Source organism: Silurus meridionalis, chromosome 4, assembly GCF_014805685.1.
Source record: "Silurus meridionalis isolate SWU-2019-XX chromosome 4, ASM1480568v1, whole genome shotgun sequence".
Classification (NCBI taxonomy): domain Eukaryota; kingdom Metazoa; phylum Chordata; class Actinopteri; order Siluriformes; family Siluridae; genus Silurus; species Silurus meridionalis.
The window spans coordinates 15140556-15161907 of record NC_060887.1 but is presented as its reverse complement, the minus strand read 5'-3'; positions in this window follow the sequence as shown (position 1 = coordinate 15161907).

Genomic DNA, 21352 nt, shown 5'->3' with positions numbered 1-21352 from the left:
ATTTTGAAAATGATTAAATTTAAAACAATGTTGGGTGATATTGTAGTTCTTTTTCTTTTTTTTTACTATTGAAATGGAAAACCTCATGATAAAGGCCGTTAAGGAAATCATGATGTGATGTTTTTGAAGTTTTTCAGTCATCTCGCTTCTCCTTGTGTGAAAGCACTTGAAGCTGAACTGTACAAAAGCCAAGTTCTGCACTAAGCTCCGCCCAAATCCGCCAACATTTACGATTTATCAGACAGTCATCAGAGCCACCAGCTGCCCTCGCTCAACCCGAACACAAAGCTCGGCTTGTTTTCAGATTTAATCCTACTCCATCTCACATACAGGATAGTGTTGATGCAGCTGCTGAATCCTGCTCTAAACATAACACAGGGTCAAGCTGCAGCATGGCTTCAGGCTGCATTTCCAAAAATACAAGGCATCTCAGAGCTACATGATTCAAATATCATCAGTGTAGCACAAAGGTGTTTATTTTCCAGCAGCGTCTCACTCTCTGTAATGCTGCTCACACAACACTGACTTAAACCACACAGTATAACAGTAATGGCAAATACTGCAAATTAGCCTAAATAGCCTTAACTTAACATAAAATTAGCAGCATTAGCTAACCAAGGTAATTTTCACACAACAAATATCTGAAGTATTCTATTGTGTAGCTACATTTTTGCGAAAAAGCTAGCTAATCTAAGCTAAACCACTGTGTGCGCTGCTGTTATTGACATATATAAAAACATCATTGTGATGACTCAGTGTCACTGTTAATGCCACAAAATTCATTCTCTTTTTTTAGATTTTATGAATGATAAAATGTAACTGGAACAGTTAGCTACACAATCAAATCTTTTGTAACAGCTAGCCTTTGGGCGAACATTAACTTGGCTAACTGCTGATACAAACGTTGCTAATGTTAAGTTAAAGCTAGCTGGGTAATGTAAGCACAGATAGCGCACTAGCTTGGCTAAAATATTCATCACGTATTCATGCTATATATATATATATATATATATATATATATATATATATATATATATATATATATATATATATATATATAATATAAAATTTTGAATGTGTTATAAGAACATAATCAACTCTTTGATAGAAACAAACAACTCCATTTATTCCTCACGCCAAACTTTTAGACAGATCCAGCAGCTGATCTTTAACAAGTATGGGATTTAAAAGTTTCAAGAATGTTTCTCTCTCTGTCTCTCTCTCTCTCTAAAGATCTGCTATAAAGACCGTTATATCTAATGAACTAATTTTCAACTCATTTGCTGAATCTACGCCATTTCCACGATCATCAGCCTTGAACAAAGCTGTGCATAAATAATTATTCCATAGAGTAAAGCTCAACGCAGCTGACCTGCGCTAACACATGCTAGCGCTTGCCTAACACCACGTCCCGCTGCGGTCTAGCCGTCCCCGAGATGGCCATTTCATGCCTAATTATCCCCAAAGCTCATAATCATTCAGCACTAAGTTCATTAATGGTCTGTTTGTTAATCACACACACAACGATTAAGTGGAAGAAGTTAACAGAGCACTAGTGAGACTAATTTAGCGAGTGCCAGACTTCCCTCACTGTGTGGTGAGATGTTCTTTCCAAACAAACGCTTGAAATGAGTTTGACTTGCAAGTACTGTCTGTGATTTTTCCTTATTTTTTTATTTATTATAATTTTACACTCTTGTTTGATTTATTATCGTTATTTAAATGTTATTTATATTTAATTTTATTCTACCTTAATTAGTCTTTATTTTATAGCACTTTATTGCATTTATATATATATAAAGGTACACTATTCCTATCATTTTTTGTGTTTGTTAATATAACTAATTTTGTACAGTTTATTATTATTATTATTATTATTATTATTATTATTATTATTATTTTCACTTTTAATTTATTCATCTATTTCAATTTATTTACTATCTAGCTTGGACAGTGTGATGGTGTGAATAATAAACAGCAGAGAGAGGCTGTAATGCTAGTGTTAGTGCTGTGTGTACTACAGTAGATTGTGTGAGAGGATGTACTGCTTTGCTTCTGGTAAATGAGCAGCGAATCAGAAAGCTCTCCACTCAAAGGCGGCCTTACGCGTCCTCGTCCCTCTCGGCGATGCTCGTTTCCTCATGTAGAGCTGATTAAATCCTTGTTTATGTGTTTCAATGAGTTCTGAGAACTCAACTTGTTATTTGTAATCACTCGATTCTCCACACGAGACGCACCGGAGTCAAACGCACGCTCTGACCTTTGTGGATTTCTCGGCTAAAAGGGAAACCTGAAGTCAGGAAAAGCAGCTCAAATTATTCCACCTTGACATTTGAGGCCAGCGGCTGATTTAGCATTCGGGACCTGGGCAAGGCATAAAATGTCACCTTTTTATTTACTTGTGGGACTTCAGCAATTAAATTTGACTTTAAGGCAACGAGCAAATTCTTCGTGCCACTGAATAGAAACTGACCGTCTCATTTCAGTGACATTTTCAATAGTGCTGATGACCGACCCCTAAAAGTGACCTTTCCTTTCTGCCAGTTAGTGTAGCCCCCCACCACCTTTCTCTCTCTCTCTCTCTCTCTCTCTCTCTCTCTCCTTCTCTCTCGCTCTTGACCCCCCCCCTGTCATTTTCTACAGAAGTCTAACTAATACAATGCTTCTTTTTGAAAAATTTAATTTTATTCAAATATCCATTTAATGGCGTTTGTTCTATTCGTACACACTCCTGACATTTCAGGTGTCCATAGTTTGTTACTAAAAACTGTGCAGTGTAACTGTGAAGTGTAGATAGCGCACACACACACACACACACACACACACACACACACACACACACACACACACACACACACAAACACAAACATCTACTGGAGAAAATATTTAGCTAAAGAGGAATAAAATGTTGACTTGACCTCAATTACAAACATTTTGAAACTTTTCTCTTTTTTTTGCCATTATAATCTTTTACTGGTTTAAGCAATAAAACAAGAATTGTATACTGGTGCTCTAAACCCTAATGGGAACATCTAAGCAGTTTAATTTTCTTTTAATGGTTTCCACTATAAAGTAGAAACCATGAAAAAATTACACTTGTTATACACAATATTTACTAAAGTACACTTGACCATTACAGCTATACTGTATGTGTTTTTTTTTATACAAACTGTTACTAAGTTGAAGGCACAAAATTGTATAGGACGTGTTTTGATGCAGTAGTGTTACATTTTCTCTTCACTTAACCTGTTCCAGTATGAGAGTGTCCCTGTGCACAAAGCCAGCTCCATGAATGTTGGGATGAATTAAAATGCTGACTGTACCCCAGGCTTCCTCAACTGGCATCAATACCCAACTGTACTAACGCCCTTGTGTCTGAATAATCACACAGCTGCACACGCACTCTCTAAAATCTATTATAACATCTTCCCAGAAAAGTGGAGGTTATTATAACAACAAATGTGGACTAAATGTGGAAGGGCTGTTTAAAAAGCACATATGAATCTTATAGTCAGATGTCCACAAAGATTTATATGAAGTGTGCAATTCTACACCATTGATACACTTTTTGAATAGTTCCAACAGTGTTTCAAATTATCCCTCAACTTATACTCTTTTCATACGTAGCTTTTTATTTAAAACCTATTCCAAAACCTTTTAGCAATTTTAAAACCATCAGGAATAGATTCATGCTTGGACCCCAAAATAGCAAAGATTTGATGCTTTACCCATTTACTTTACTTTAAAACTAGCATTTTACCTTTTCGCCTATTTTAATGATAAACCCTTTACAAAAATATTACCTTTAAACAAGAACATGAAGAAACCATGAAATGCAGACTTCCTACATGAGCCCCTATTAAAAAGTTTATAGGAACCATATTGTGTCAACAAAATGTTGTAGTAGTTTCTTTCTATCAGAACTTTGAGTGTTTGTGATCTCTTTCAAGCAAGTAACAACATTTTACATGCCAGTTTCTTTTTTTTCCCCTTTTCTTTTTACATTTTGTATACAGGACTTGTTTCCATGTTCAGCTTCACAGAAATAATAAAACAGCCCATGGCTAATCAATCAGCAATCACATATTATAACTATAACAATATAAATAATTTATTCAGAAATTTCAAAGGAATTGTAGACTAGGCCTCGAAACTCTAATGGGAACATCTGAGCAGTTTTTTTCTTTTCACCTTTGAATGTTTTACACTATAAATTTGTATGAAACACAAAATATTGGCATCCCCTTTTATTCCCTATCTGACAATGAAAATCAAAAGGCTTTAGTGTTAATGCATGTGAAATTCCAGCAAAAACATTTTACACTCCTAATCTCATTATGTCTTCTCCACACACACACACACACACACACACACACACACACACACACACACACACACACACACACTTATTCAGTCACATGTCCATATAGGTGTCACTGCTATATTGAAAATACAAACCACATGCACCTCTATCCAAATTAGATGAACTTATCGCTGCTGGTTTTTCTATTGAGAGACACAGAGGTAGAGGGACGTGGGTGCCAATAGTTTTTTCTGCAGGTCGTGATGATAAACAACCACCATGAGTACATTTAAAACTAAATTCTAGATTCTTTTACCCTTCAGCCTACTTTAGATTTTACTTTAAATTGTTGATCAGACATTTTTGCGGTGTAGAATAAAAGTTGATATATAGTATATGGTGTGTGTGTGTGTGTGTAGGTGTAAGAGAGAGAGAGAGAGATATATGCTAAATAATGAATGTATTGATCTCAAAGGTCTAGCAGAGTGCTCTCTCTCTCTCTCTCTCTCTCTCTCTCTCTCTCTCTCTCTCTCTCTCTCTCTCTCTCTCTCTCTCTCTCTCTCTCTCTCTGTGTGAATCTGCTGTAATTTGTTTGACTGGAGGGGAGACCCTATTAAAAATTTACACATCCCCTCAAAGAGACGTCCCACAGGAGGATACGGAAGCCTCCAGAGCATCCGCTAACTCCAGTTCTCTCTCGCTTTCTTTCTCTCTATCTCTCTTTTCTCTCTCTCTCTCACTCTCTCTCTTTTCTCTCTCTCTCTCTCTCTCTCTCTCTCTCTCTCTCTCTCTCTCACTCACTCTCTCTCGCTTTCTCTCTCTCTCTCTCTCACTCAAATATGAGCATTCCAATGGGGTTTCTGAGAGGTGCTGCATTTGATTCGAGCAAGTCTTGATGAAATTTAGATCATTTTTTTGTATCTTTTTTTTTTTATTTATTTTTTTTTTTTACCCTTACCTATTTCTTTACTCCATTGAGTCACCTGCTTAATAACATTTACGACCCAGCGTGAGTGCTATTCTTCCACTCTTTATTTATGACCCTCTCTGTGTCCCATTACTTATAAACGAGTACGCGTTCTCCCCTTGAACTATATTTCATCAAAGCTTATCATGACAGGGAGCTTTATTTTTCTTCTCTTTTCTATTCTTTTTTTTTTTTTCTTTTTTCATTTTGATGGTGCAGAGGCATCTTTGCACTTTACATCTGAAATAAAGCATGGATGAAGAATGTTTGCTCTGGTTTATGGTCCCATGAGAGAAGCTCGTCTAGCGATGGTTCAGAATATAAAGTAAACAGCACAACACATATACAACACACACCACCAGTAATGTGAAATAAATGACATTTTTAGATAGATTTAAATTTCACACCTTTCTGTGCATAAAAGAACCTCAAACTCCTCTGTCCCTGAGCTAGAAACTACATTTAATATTTATTTTTATTAGCTAACAAAAAATTACAGGATTTGTTCTATATTGTTCTAATTTGCTGTTATAATAACCTCCACTCTTCTGAGAAGATGTTCTACTAGAATCTGGAGTTTTGTGCTCTTTCAGCCACAGTGGATTAAATAAAGTCAGGTAGTGATGCAGATCAGTGGTGCAGTCAGTTTTCCAGTTTATTCCAAAGGTTTTTAGAAGCGTTCAGGTCAGGGCTCTATAGCAGCAAGAGCTTCCACTTCAACCATGTAAACCATATTTTTATGGAGATGGCTTTGTGCTTAAGACTCCAACTTTAAATGAAAAGAAAAGTTATGCTAATGCATCCAAAGATATTTTATACAATGGTGTGCCACCAACTTTGTGCAGTTTGGGGAAGGACCACATATGGCTGGAAAAGTCACGTGTCCCAATACTTTTGTCCATATATTATATCTGATACTATAACAAACGTTTGATTTCTTTACTCAACTTTGACTTGACTTCAGTTTTGACTTGATTCAGCTTGATGTTTGGCAGTTGGTTTTAATTTTTTAACTTGTGTCTAGAATTAGAAGTACACTTTTGTAGTGATTTTTATTTGACATTGGCTTGATTTTTTTTTTTTTTTTTTTAAGTAAATCATATTTGACTCCACTTAAACTTTTTAAACTTGACTCTATACTTAAAATTTTTCTTTTAACATTTGAACTTTTATATCCAGCTTTTGAATGGAATTTAGATTCTTTTTATACTTTATTATTAATCACATTTTGATATTTACAGTTCAGACTTGTTCGGCATGTGTAGTGTGAGCATGTAGTTTAGAAGCAAGTTTTATCCTTGTTATTTCTCTGAATTTATTAAGAATTTGAGATGTTTATGTTTGAACTCCAAGCACACAGACAGCAGAGAGAAACGTATGCCTTGACTACTCATAGTTTTTTATTCATAATAAAGAATTGTGATTAGATCAGCAGTGGTTTTGATGGTTGGGAGACTATGTTGTGTTTTTGGTAGTTTCAATGAATCCACCCTCTGCTGCTGTATGTCAGCCTTGTCTCCACATCTATTGCTACATGCTGGTGTTTTCTTCTGTCATAGCCGGCACTGTGTTCTTTATCTCTTCTACTTTAAATCCTTTTTCTCTTCATTATCCATATGATCTTCACTGATCTACTGGTTTCTCTGTCTTGAGACTGGGAAGACTGAAAGCATCTAGTAGAAGTTACACAAGAGCAGAAGTGTCTCTGTTCTCAATCCGAGCCAATCTGTTATTTCCTAAAATTCCAGCCCTCCTGAATTCTGAGTTAAAAATTTTCTTTGAATAATTCACAGACATGAGGAGAAACACTTCACATGTCTGTGTCTTTTGTTAAAAGGGAATGCATAATGATCGCCAGCGGGCTCCGGAGTTTATCTTGAGACCTGAGACCTCTCCACAGCCAGCAGCAGGAGGAGGAGGATTCCTTCATGTCGCATTATCTGACGTGTAGCGTCTCCGTTCCCCAGTGTGGAAGTGTGGCTTTCTCCCATCAAAAAAAAGAAACGAGTTCACATCCCCTGCGATCTGGCCACAGAACCCGAGAGACAGTGTGCTGTCTGGGGGATTTATTTCCAAAACAATACTCATTCCTGTGTTTTAATCACTTCCTTGTTTAATGAGTGAGAACATATGAGGATTTAATGCAAAATACATATGACATACATCATCTGCCGACTATAAAGATCTTTTTTTTTCTAGTTAAGTCTTAATGTTAAATTAGGTTAATAACATAACATTCTGTTATTATAAAGATCTGTTTAAAAAATCTGAGGCAGGTTTCTGTTTGTTTGTTTGTTTGTTTGTTTTTGCCTACTTGTCCCTTAAAATGATTCTCATTTAAATTCAGCACAATTTCACAATTTGGAAATTTGGAAAAAAAAACAGAAGTTTGTTCTGCAATAAAACTTTATGAAGAATTCACACAAATTATGAATTTTATGGAATTTCCGATGCATGAATCTGTCCATCAGCAGGTCACAAACTCTACAGGATCATGTTTAATCCCTGCAGTGTGGCTCATATTCACTCCCAAAAACATTAATCCTGATGTTGTATTGGGGAAAAAAATGCATTTGTCCATCACTGGCTCTGTACAGTGTTCACTCAATCAGGGGAGCATTGTGGGAAATTGTTGGAAGTGAGGTAAAGAAAACTAACATTTTACAGTAAAGTGCACACTACTACTACTACTACTACTACTAATAATAATAATAAAAGCACTGAACCCTGATGCAAGAAAAATAATGTGAGAAATAAAGAGCACAAGGAACCTGAGGAACCTGAAGGAGTTAAGAAAAAAAAAGTGAAAGCTGTGAGGATCCTGAGAGAAGTGAGAAACATGAGAGACATGTGTGAACTTAGAGATGTGTGGGGCATGAAGAGCATAAGAAACCTGAGGGATATGAGGGACATGAGGAACCTGAGGGATATGAGGGACATGAGGAACCTGAGGGATATGAGGGACATGAGGAACCTGAGGGATATGATGGATGTAAGGGATGTGAGGAACCGTTGGGACATGCGGGAGGTAAGGAAATTGAGGGGCTTGGGGAATGTAAGGAAAGTGAAGCACTTTAGGAATATGAGGTATGCTAGGAAGATGAGAAACATGTCATTGATGTTGCAGTATAATAAATAAATAAACAAACATACCACAGAAACATATCAATCACTACTCTGTTTGTCTAATGAGACGTTGTCTCGTTCTCAGAATTCATATTAAATGTGTGAGGTTATGTAACATCTCTCAGATGTGTTTGTGTTGTTCTAAGCTGCTCTGCTACATCACGTCCAGATTTCTTGGCAAAAATGCTTAACAGATTTCCTTTACTTCCAGGAAAACTATTCACATCATGTTGTTGCAAATTTAATATTTCATGGACTTGTTTAAGAAAGTTCTCTTCAGTTTGAAGAACATGTAGAGAGCTAAACAATCGAGACGTTTACTCTGCTGTCTTGTTTGTTTCATAAATTCGCAGGGCCATCAGTTAAACAATATGTGCTTAATCTGTATCCGGATTTGCTCATGTGTCAGTGGGTGTAATGCCTTTTGTTGAGGCAAAGAGTTACAGTTTGCTAGTTGCTAACCTAAAGGCTATAAGCTACTATTTCCTGTTAGCTTTATTAGCCTTTGACTAGCTGTTTGACTGTTTTTGATGAAATAACTAAATCATCAGGATAGACACTTTCAAGAATTAACATGTTAAGATAAAAATAAGAAAATCAAAAATCACAATTAAAGTCAAACTTGCATAAGATACCTTTCAGTCCTTGGTGATTAGATCAGTTCCACACATCTGAGTTCATTCTCTCTGACTGAGGTGAAAAATCCACTCACTTCACCATCTGACCTCCTTCAGCACGAGTGACATTTCCCTGCACGTGCAAAGCTTGTGGTCTTTATTGGCATTTAAAGAAAGAAGCCGAGAAAGAGAGAGAGGGATGCTTTCTCTCGTTTATCTTTCCTCAGAGACATCACCTGTGACGAGTGATGTGAAGTGACACAGAACACCAGCTGAGCCGTCATTCTGATCTTTACACCAAGTGACAGATCGCTATCACCCTTTACTCTCTCTCTCTTTCTGTTCACACTCGTCTCTTCCTTTTTCCATATATTCTTCACCTTTCTGAGGACAATTAAAAAAAAGCTTGCAATGAAAAAATTTACAAGAAAACAAATAAACATTACCAATGGATGAAGAACCTGCTAGCTTGGCCTGTGAGCTATTTATAAACCAAACAAACAGTATGTCATCCTCTTGTGTCCCTTTTCTCTGCCATGCTACTTTGATATGTTACGCTGTTAGCTTTGACGTGTTGGCACAGAACTGTGACTCCTAGCCCAAATTATTGACTGATGTTTATATGGTCATTAACATTAACACAGTTAAATTTGTTAAGTAATTTGACTTATATTTTCTGTACACTTGTGTCTGACATAAAAACTAGTGTTTTATTGACGAATTTAAGTATAGAGTAGAACTATATAGGTATATCAAACAAATGTTTGCTGCGTTTTTTTTTTTTTTGTATTTAGGAGATGGTCTGTAACGTGGTGGGGATGTTCAAAATTGGACTCTCAAATTATAATTTTTATGTGCTTTATGAATAAAAACTGAATAAAAATTGAAGTATTATTTACAAATATATGTTTTTTTCAATGGAAATTGATCTGCAACTCCTGACTTGCTTGTTATAGTTCTTCCAAACTTTAGGAAGTTGGGTCTGGGGTGAAGTTCACACTGATCAATTTTTTTTTTTGCTAAACGAGGGTAGGATTATACCATAATGGCACCACTTAACATAGTTTTCATACACATGCTTTATGTTTAATCACTGGTGGGCTGTGCATTTGGTACCTGGGCCCTCAGTGGGGCCTTATCTGACTTAATCCACCTCTTAATACCACCACTATCATGTCGCAATTATAGAAACCATCAATACTATACAAAAACGCAATATAACAATGAGTGGCATTACAGAGAGAGAGACATTTCACATATGGATGGTGAATACCATTTTACTAAAGCAAGAAACCTCGTTTAGACAACTCCAAACCTCTACACTACAACCGCAACTTGCACCTACATCATCTGGAGCAGTTCAGATCAATATTTGTCTAATAACAAGACAAAAACCTACAAATTTAGATAAAATCCAACCTACTGACCAGAGATGCATACTCATAATTTGCACCGCTCCTCAGAGGCTGTAAGCCAGTGGTACTGCTCGTATTCACTGGTCTGGAAGTGGCGAACAAACCCTCTCCCGGGCTGAGACAAGCGAGCTAGCTTCAGGGTTGGCCAACCTCTTCTCACGATGTCTAGCTTTTCTTCAAAATGGATTTTTAAGTATGTCTGAGACTAAATCAATTTCTCTTCCTCCGTAGGCATAAAAAAGTCTAACTCAGATGTATTAATGTGTGCAGAGCGCTACACATGAGTTTTGCCAGTCGAATTGGCTGTAACAGTTTCCCCTCTGAGCAACCAATCAGAGGACGGAAAAATGCTGAGGCTATTCTGGGCCAGCTAGCTGCCCTGTGAGGCGAATATGAAATCTGATTGGTTAAAGAAACAGACCCTAATATTCTGATAATATTCTCTATGGCCAAAGAGCCAGCAGTATTTACTTTGCAGGCCCTGGGCAGATTAGATTGACATGGCAGCAGATAGAGACTGAAATATGACTGGGCAAAAAATCTTATATCTACATACACGTACTGCAGTGCAGCCAAGAGAAACGCTACAAAATAAAGAGAATAAACTGTTGGAAATAAATTAATACGATTTCATGGAACAAATATTAGAATTAAGGTTGTAAATGTAGGTCAGTGCTTCTGATTAGGCCAGCAGAGAACGCTTTGACCACCCGTCACTGGATTCACTGGTCTGGAAGTGGCGAACAAACCCTTTCCTAGGTTGCTAGCTAGCTTCGGGGGTTGGCCGAGCTTTTCTAATCAGATTTCAAATTCGCCTCACAGTACCAGCTAGCTCAATAGAAGAGTGTCAGCATTTGTCCGTTCTCTGATTGGTTGGTCAGAGAAAACTGTTAGAGCCAAGTTCGACTAGCAAAACGTGTGTAGCTCTGCATACATTATTACATCAGAGTTAGAATTTTTATGCCTATGGAGGAAGAGAAATTGATTTGGTCTCAGACATACTTAAAAATAAATTCTCACGAAAAGCTAGACATTGTGAGGAGAGGTCGGCCAACCCTGAAGCTAGCTCGCTTGGCTCAGCCCAGGAAATGGTTTGTTTGCCAGACCAGTGAATATGAGCAGTACCACTGGATTACAGCCTCTCAGCAAATTATGAGTATGCATCTCTGGTGAGTATGTTGTATTTTATTTACATTTCAATGTTTTTTTCATGTTATTAGACAAATATTGATTCTGAACTGCTCCAGATGATGTAGGTGGCACAGTTGCGGTGGTAGTGTAGAGGTTTGGAGCTTGCTTTAGTAAAATAGTATTCACCTTCCATATGCAAAATGTCTATATGTTGTTATATTGTGTTTTTAAGATTAAGTCGGGTACATCCCCACTGAAGGCCCAGGTACCAAATGCATGGCCTGCCACTGTGGGTTGGGTTATTCCAAGCTGACCCCCACTTACAAAAAATTGTATATGCCTGCTTTAATCAATGCAAAAAATAAGGAATAATAATAATTAGCAAATTCTTGTTTGGAGTACAAGAGTATCTTTTTAAGTATTTTATTACCATTTCTTTAAACCTTAGGAGGTAGGGCATGGAAGAGGGTGAAGTTATATCTTAACTAACCCCCATACACTTCTAAAGTTGGTTATTTTAATACTATAACAACACAGAGTGTTTCATTCATTTTATAAACCACAGCATTTTGACACCTGATTACATTTCTTTATTTAATTTAATTGTTTGGTATGAAGCATTTTTGGTTGATATTTAGATCTCCAGCAGCCTGAAGCTTCCTCACAGTAATTAACCCCCCCCCTCTCTCTCTCTCTTTCTCTCTCTCTCTCGCTCTCTCTCTCTGAAGATGGGGGAGTGTTCGGTGCTCAGTCGGGGGTGGAATGGCCTCCGGGTGTAAAGACGCTCTCTCCTGCAAGCGCCGTAACGCTCTCACATCTCTCCATCACGTCACAGATGAAATATGGAGAGATTCAGGCGACGGATCTGAAGGTTCTGCAAGGCTTTTGATGTTTTTGATAGTGTGTGTCTGTGTGTGTGTGTGTGTGTGTGTGTGTGTGTGTGTGTGTGTGTGTGTGTGTGTGTGTGTATGTGTGTCTGTGTGTGTGCACCAGGTGTCAGGTGCTTGTAGTGTGGAGGCTGTAACAGAAAGTGTCACAGACTTCCAAAAGATTTACAGCATATTAACTCATTTCTTTTTTTCCTTTATATCACACATATACTCTAAGTGTTTACTGTAATGTCAGCAAGGGTAAAAAAAATTAAATACCCTAGGAACCCTCAAAGAAAATGTTTTTGAACCTAAGAACCTTAAATATTCCCAAGTCCTAATAAATAATATATTTTTCTTACTTAGAGCATGTGTGCATCATTGTTTGCATTTTCTTCCTATGATCTAGTACCCATCAGTAACGTAAAGTGTTTTTTTCTTTTTTTTTTGCAATTTATTCACTTGTAGGTTATTATACTGTTATATAAAATATATATATTTTAAACAGCTGAATTATATTGGATTTAAGGTTTATTGAAAATCTGATAAGGACCACTTGGGATTTCCTAAGGAGGGGAACCAAAGAACATTTAATACTTGTGACCTTTTAAAGAAAAAAAATACAATTAGCTAATTTTACATATAAAATATTCATGAATAGATATTTTTTAGAAGGGCATTTTCTATAAGACTGAGAACCCTTTTCACATTTCTCATCACCACCTCAACCATCACCTCATCGTCACACATTAGCAAGTGTGAATTTTTGATTAGCTCATTAAATATTCCAAAAAGCACCCCAATCCAATTTGAGTAAAAGCAAGTCTGAGTTAATGACACATTTACAAATTCAGTAACCTTTAACATAGACTTGACAAACTCAGCTTTTTTTTATACATCCTTTTACTGTTACACTTTCTATGAACCCATACATGTGTAGGATTATGCTAAGCTAAACAACACCTTTGGCATGCAGTGAGATCATTCTCTTTCTTGTAGCCAAAATCTGTCAGAATTTTTAAGTAACCATGGCAACCACAATAATGTTCATGACAACACAGTAGCCAAGTAAACTAGCTAGCTAGCTAACTATGTTTACTAGCTTGACTTGGCCAATGCAGATGTGTTTGATGCAAAGCTTTGGAGTTTATTCAGTAACATCACACACTTATATGTAGTGTGATGAGTTTTATTGGGAAAGACTTTGTAACCTTCACGATTTCTGTGTTAGAGTAATGCTAATAATGTGCATTTAAATGATACAATCTGCCATTTTGTATCAGCGAATGTTTTATTTTTTTCTATTTCTGTGTTAAAAGCCACCATATTTTACACTGATTTCATAACCAGACATGAAAGGCACTAATTGGAAAGTGCAATGTGGATGATTTAACTCTCAGTACAGGACCTTAATGAGAGAGGAGAGAAAGAGAGAGAGAAATGTCTTATGAATTTACAGATTTACGAACACATGGAGGTTATTAGAATGTGCAGAAGGTGACACAAGTGCAGCAATTACTGAGGACTAACTGCTGTTTCTGCTGCATGGCTAATTAATCAGAAACCAGTGTTGAACATTCGACACGCTAATCAACATGCTCAGTAAACACTAAGAGCAAAATCACTGCCAAATACCCTTACATATGTAGTAAGGTATTACACATTGTATGTGCTACTGTACTAGTGGATAAACGAGTGATTTTTTTTTAAAGAAACTTTGTGATGTACTCATATTTTAGCTGTTTATGTTTCTTGTTATATGTGTATTGTCAAGAAGACAATAAAACCCTCCATAATGAATATTTTTTTTAGCAAGAAACCACAAAGAGTAAACTCAGATAGATACAGCTTGTTTGTTAAATTATTTTTTTATTATTGAGCTGTAGGAACAACAAATACAACAGCTTCAGCTTCTGACAATCACAATTTATACCTTATGAACTCAATTATACTTAACATTTTACATTTACATTTAATAAATAAAAGCACAAATATAAATTTCCTCTTCTTCTTCTTCTTCTTCTTCTTCTTCTTTCGGTCACTCCCAAAGAAAATCTCAACATCTTTAACTCTGCTACCTCCAGGTACACCTCCTGTCTTTTACTCAATGCCACTGTCTCTAATCCATACAACATCGCAGGTCTCACCACAGTCCTATAAACCTTCCCTTTCACTCTCGCAGATACTTTTCTATCACAAATCACTCCTGCTATCACTCTTCTCCACCCACTCCACCCTGCCTGCACGCTATTCTTCACTTCTCTAACACACTCTCCATTACTTTGCACTGTTGACCCCAGGTACCTGAGCTCCTCCACCTTCTCCACCTCTTCACCCTGCAACCGCACCACTCCACTGCCCTCCCTCTTATTCACACACATGTACTCTGTCTTTCGCCTACTGACTTTCATTCCCCTTCTCTCCAGCACATACCTCCACCTCTCCAGGCTCTTCTCAACCTGCTCCCTACTTTCACCACAAATAACAATATCATCCGCAAACATCATAGTCCACACGTTCGTCAACCTATCCATCACCACTGCAAACAGGAAAGAGCTTAGAGCCGATCCTTGATGCAATCCAACCTCCACCTTGAACCATTCTTTCAAAAGTACAAATATCACTTTATATGTCTAAAATCTAGCAAACACATATCCAGAAGTCCTCTGATTTTTTTTTAACTATGCTGTTCAATTAAGTGTGGCTTCAAATAATAGAATTTAAAACCCTAAGGAATCTGAGAGCTTCGACAACATATTCAAAAGCATTTTTTTACGTATCGAGCTAAATTTGACTACTTTTACTGGGTTAACCTATTACCATGAAATGAACTCATTAATAAAACCAGCATGGTGCTAATAGCTCAGAACATTTTATTCCAAAAGACAAACTAGAAACCATTCGGCTCTCTGATTTGTTATCGTTTCTGGGTGATTTTATTTTTTCAAATTAAGTGTTTAAAGCCATTGAGTTGTTCGGACTGGGAAATGGAACGGCATTAGCAAACATTCTGTGAGAATAATTAGTTCTGGCACCATGCGCTCTGCAAATGGAATTCATGAATACTTTATTTACTTCGTTAAAACACACATGCAAAAAAAAAAAAGGAAACTTCATTTGCGAGGAGTGATTTGGGAGGTCAAGGCCTGAAATAAAAGGTGCCCGAATAGCATTTCGCAGCAGCCAATTTGTCGTGTGTCCTGCTGTGTCCTGTGTTCTTTGTGCTTCCCCCATACCGAGTTGTGCACAAGTGAACTGCTGATAATCAAGTGCAACAAAACAAATAACAAAAAAGATGCAATTGCACTTTGTGTTGGACAATCAGCAAAACCAGTTCCATAAATATTTTATCTGTGAGTTACTTTAAAAGAGGTTAATCAGGGGAGAACAAATCAGTGCTACTAATTCTGGAAAGGGTCCATGTTACTTGTTTTATATCCCACCACCTGCTGCAAAAAACACAATGTCCAGCGAACCAATGGTAGAACAATGTTTGCTTGGCAGATCAGTTAGCAAGTGCAATAATGGCAATATTTTCAGAATCAGGAATCCAAAATGTAGACACACTGGAGAATTCACTTGGACACCTGGCCAGCTAATGAATTTCATGTATCCACTTGCGATGATGTATTTATTGATTCCAGTTTTTTTTTTTTAATCCTTTGGTTTGTCCAAGTGTAAGAACAGGCTGTAAAAACAATTTAGATTTTTGCATAAATTGCAGGTTGTGTGTTTATTGCATGAATATTAACCCACATTTCCGCTGTTCATCCTTTATCCTGCTTTGACATATTAGGTCTTGGAATCAGCAGGCTATATTGAACATAAAAAATATTTTTATTTTTTTATTTTTCTGAAACATAAAAAATGTAAGCTACAGTATATAGAGAGAGTAATGACTATTAAGATGACCATGTGAAATCCATTTATTCAAATAAGCTGTATATATATATATATATATATATATATATATATATATATATATATATATATATATATATATTTTTTTTTGGTTTTCATTTGCTTGTTTTGCATCATTTCCCAAAGAAAATTTGTGTCAATTCTAAGAAGTGAAAAACATCAATTTCAGTAAACTTATCTATAGACAGATTTGCAAAAAAAGCAGATGCTTTTACATTAAAAGGCGTTTTAGTGTCTGATGGAAGTCTGGTACATAAACATAAACAAACACATACTTTAACATAATAAAAAACATATTAACATAATACAATGTGAAAGTCGACACCTGTGCCTTTTGCACATTATTTCTTCAGTCAAGCTTGAGCTTTGTGCATGTGTGTTTGTGTGTTTGTGCATCATTTACGAGCAGCTTCCTGGACCTGCTCTCTGAATGGAGAACCGATGCAGCTATAAATACACCCTACAGGAAGCTGGAAGCCACACTGAGAACCTCCTCTTGTCACACTCAGGGGATCTCACAACACACTGAACAAGAACAACATGACAGCTGTCTCTAAAGGCACCTCTTTTTTTTCTCTATCTTGAGACTTTCAGTTTCCTCCTCTGGCTTTTCAAGAGAGAAAAAAATTAACAATTAATATTTAGAGATGTACTGTAACTGTAATTTGAAACTGTTTTTGCTACAAGCATGTTTCCATTTACTTGCCAAAAGTTTCCAGTCCAATTAAATGCAAACAACTAGAGACAACTTTACATAATTTGAATTCTAAAGAAAAGAAAACATACAACTTGCCCCTTGGAGTCTTATACCTTTCCTCTAGCCTACACTGTCCAAGATGATTTCTAAGCAGTCTCAAGCCTTCTCTTCTATCTAACCTCTTAGACCATTAAAGTCTGCCTATAAGGAATCAAAACCCCTTAGTAACTACCTTTCACTGATATCATTTGAAATGCTTTAAACTTGCCTACACCCTCTTCTTCCATGTGACTTCAATTTCTGCTTGGAAGGTATCAAAGCCTCTAAGCAAATGACTTCAAGAATTCTAGACTTTCAGGGTCTGGGTATAAGTAATATCTGCCTACAAGAGCAGGTCCTGGTCATATAAAATTTTTACCCACAAATGGTTCTATTCCCTGAATAACTGCCGCTCATTCCCACTATTCTACTTTCACCTCTGTGTGCCTGCAAGAAGGCCTTGATCCTTATGAGCTGCCTACAAGGAGCCTTAGACAACCTTAATATCTGCAGAGATAGGAGTCCCAGACTTTTAATGCCTACATTCCTACATACAACATTCTAGACACTTAATGCTTGTTCACAAGGAGAACTATACAGAACTTCTAGGACACACTGTGTGGCCTTTACCAATTCCTTAATGTGTACTCATAACTAATTCAATGATATACAGACCCTAAAAATGTGCCTTAAAAAAGACATACACACTTAATATCTGCTACAAAGAATGATAATGTTTTGCCTGCAGGAATGCAGGGTCTGTTATTTGCTTATGCAGTGCCCTAGCCTCTTCATATCTGCATGCAAAAATTATGAATCATTAAAGTCTGCATATGAGCATCCTAGACACTTTATACCTTTGTTTTAGGGGTACCAGTCTCTCGTAGTCTGTCAAGTACAAGTAGTCCTTGATCTATAATGTCTTCCTGTTAGAAATAATAATAATAATAATAATAATAATAATAATAATAATAATAATAATTATTATTATTATTATAATAATTATAATAATAATAATAATATACCTTTTCCCTGGCTAAAGTTTTCTTTTAACTTGCAGATGTATGAAGTTTTTCAGTATATGATCAGGCGGTTCAGAGAATAGATAAATTCTGACACTCATACTTTGTGTTTTTTTACTTTTCGACTGGCTAAAGGCCACTATCTCTCACTTGCAGAGACGAGATGCAATCACACGCAGCCTGGCGCTCACACTCCTACCTGGGTGTCGGCTTATTTCATCATATTGCCTCGGCTGTGCAAATGACGAGGGTTTATTCCGCCTCGCCAGTTGCTATGCGACTGTCAAAAAAAGTAATTTTCAGCTAGCAAAGGCTTGGAGTCGAACTGGAAAACATCTGTCTGCTTTATTATTAATAGTATTTTCTCTCTCCCTCGCTCCATCTCTCTTTTAATACAGCTTGTCGTTTTGGATTCATGCCAACAGTTCTTTTTTTTTCATTTGATAAAAGTTCAAGGTTACATGTGCCAGGAAAAGAAGTAATTATCCCTTTCCTTAAATGTGTCTAACACACACACCCCCATGTGAACGTTTATTCGAAACATCTATAAATACATGATGGAATCAGTTTAGTGGCTGCATCTCAAATCATTACACCAAACGATGGAAACTACCTGAATGCAGTATTAATACCTGTGTTTAGATTAAGTTCAATTTATGTGATTTGGAATGCAGCCATTGTTTCTAGAATTCTTATAGCTGGAAAACAGTTATGCCAGACTCTTTAGTACTGTACTATATATAAATAACGAATGGCCACTGGATTGATTTTTTGTTTGTTTGTGTGCTGATAGATAATTATACTATAACTAATATTCAGAAATTAATGTCATCAAAATAATAAAATAATTTAATAGTATAAGTATTATAGTTTTTTTTTATTAAAGTTTATTTAATAGTTATTGTAGTTTATATCATTTTACAGTTTACTTAAAGTACAATTCTAAAACAAATGATCATGTAAACTATATTTATTGTCTTATTCATTCATCACAGCACATCACTAAAAAAATGGAATGATAATTAAAAAAAAAACACAATAATTCCACAAATATACAATAAAATGAGAGTTATTTATTTGCTATAAATTAATTAATGGTTGCATGATTTAGTCATTGGTTTGTTTTTAATCCCAAATTTTTATCACTTTTTATTGTATTAGCGAGGCATTTGAGTAATACAAGCTCAGACAAGAATCAAGTGGCACTCGGTGATAAGTGTCTGAGTCTCAGATTAGACCTGAACAATTTCCTTATGAATATATTAACATTAACATTTTATAAGATGAATCAGGAGCCGGCACAATCTCTGCATAAATCATGTGCTGGATTAATAACAGCGCCTGGCAGGAAGCTGCCCTCCTCTCTGGGAAATGTGTGTGTGTGTGTGTGTGTGTGTGTGTGGTTGTGTGAGTGTGTGCATGTGCATATATTAGTATTTGGTGCCTCTATAAAAGATGATCACCTCCAAAAACAGGTTTTCACTAACACTAGCGGAGGTTAAATAAATGTCCTTGCGTGGGATCAGAAATCAAATCTGACTAGAACACTAGTTTTAGACTTGATCGAAAGGTTGTGAATTCAAATCCCAGCACCACCAAGCAGCCACTCCTGGTCACCATTGCCACTGCTTGAGCAAGGCCCTTATTAAAGTTTAATGGAACTAGAATCAACAAAATTGACCTGAACTTAACCCTCAACTGCTCAGTTGCTTTGTATAAGGGCATCACCAAAAAACATAAATGTAAATGTAAATCCAATAAACTCTTTAAGAGCCCTTCGTTTCTCACATATTCTACAGTAAAGACAATTTCTTTAAAGGTTCTAGTAGAAACCTTTCAGGAGTCTAAGAAATCTTAATTATCCTATAAACCCATGAAGATCCCTTCACCCTGACTGGTTCTAGATAAAGAGAACAATGATGAGCAATCATTTGGAGTTTCTTGAAAAGCAAAAAGTGAGTTTAAAATAAAAATGGTTCTTAAAAGGGTTCCCAATGGGTTCATTGGACAGTCAGATGAATAGATTACTTTGAATTAAGTAACTGCTTGTGATTACTTAGCTAAGAACCCTCAATTATACAGTGAAGCCTTACGAAACCCTGTAACATCTGTTCTATAGCATGTCTCCTGCTATGTCAGGGTTATGAGGTTGAGGTAATAAGGAGACTTTTAGGTTTTCTTTACATTTCTCAATCAGTGTTACTGTGTCTGTGGCTGTGCTGTGAGCTTGATGCCATCCTTCTGTTGGTCATATTGGTATAATATTTATAGCAAAATTTTCTACATTGAAATTTCTTACAATAATTGAAAACTTTACTTCATACATTCTCCATTCTCAACTCCAGAGCAAAGGATTATGTTACAATGTGTAATTTTGTGGATTGTTTTTCTACAATTGTTATTGTAATACTTTTATAATATCCCATTAAATGCCTTAAATGAAAACATAGCATTACTTTTTTGGTTCCCAGATATTGTATATAATTTTTTTAAATGTGCAAAAAATGTCAAGTGTTACATTGACAAGTGTTACATTTGCCTTCTCGACAACATTGTTTACACTAAAAACATTTATTTTGTAAAGTATATTAAAATGTAGTCTCAATATTGATTTTTTACACACTAAAGTAGTAGCCTTAAGCTAAAAGAAGGAGCTCAGTATTATCTTGGGGTGCCAAAACTTTGTAAAGTGCACTTTATTGACCACACTAAGTAAATAGGGCTGTACTGTATCATGGTTATTGTCAGCATTGCTTTAAGATTCAACACGGTGATAGATTATCCAAACAAGCATAAATGATGGCAACCCTGAACTTTTGAAAACAGCTTGTGCAAGAAAGTGTGTGTGTGTGTGTGTGTGTGTGTGTGTGTGTGTGTGTGTGTGTGTGTGTGTGTGTGTGTGTGTGTGTGTGTGTGAAGCACAGGTACAGCAGCTATGAGAAAAGCATAAAATCCTGAGCAAAGTCATACATTTTTCTTTTTAGCTTCACTTATTTATGTTTATTACCAACAGACAGTCTGGTCGTAATTGAGCATTAAGCATTATTCATTAAGCAGAGTGAAATAAACGGACTTGCCAATTAGCGATCATGTGATTAAATCAACACATTGTAATTCTTACAATGAGTTTTTTAAATAGCAGGTAAATATCCTTACCTTTCACATACATTAGCAAAAATAAATCGGTATTTGTTCAATAGAATGTTTAATAGAAACAAAAATTGTATCTGTGAATTCATTTGAGT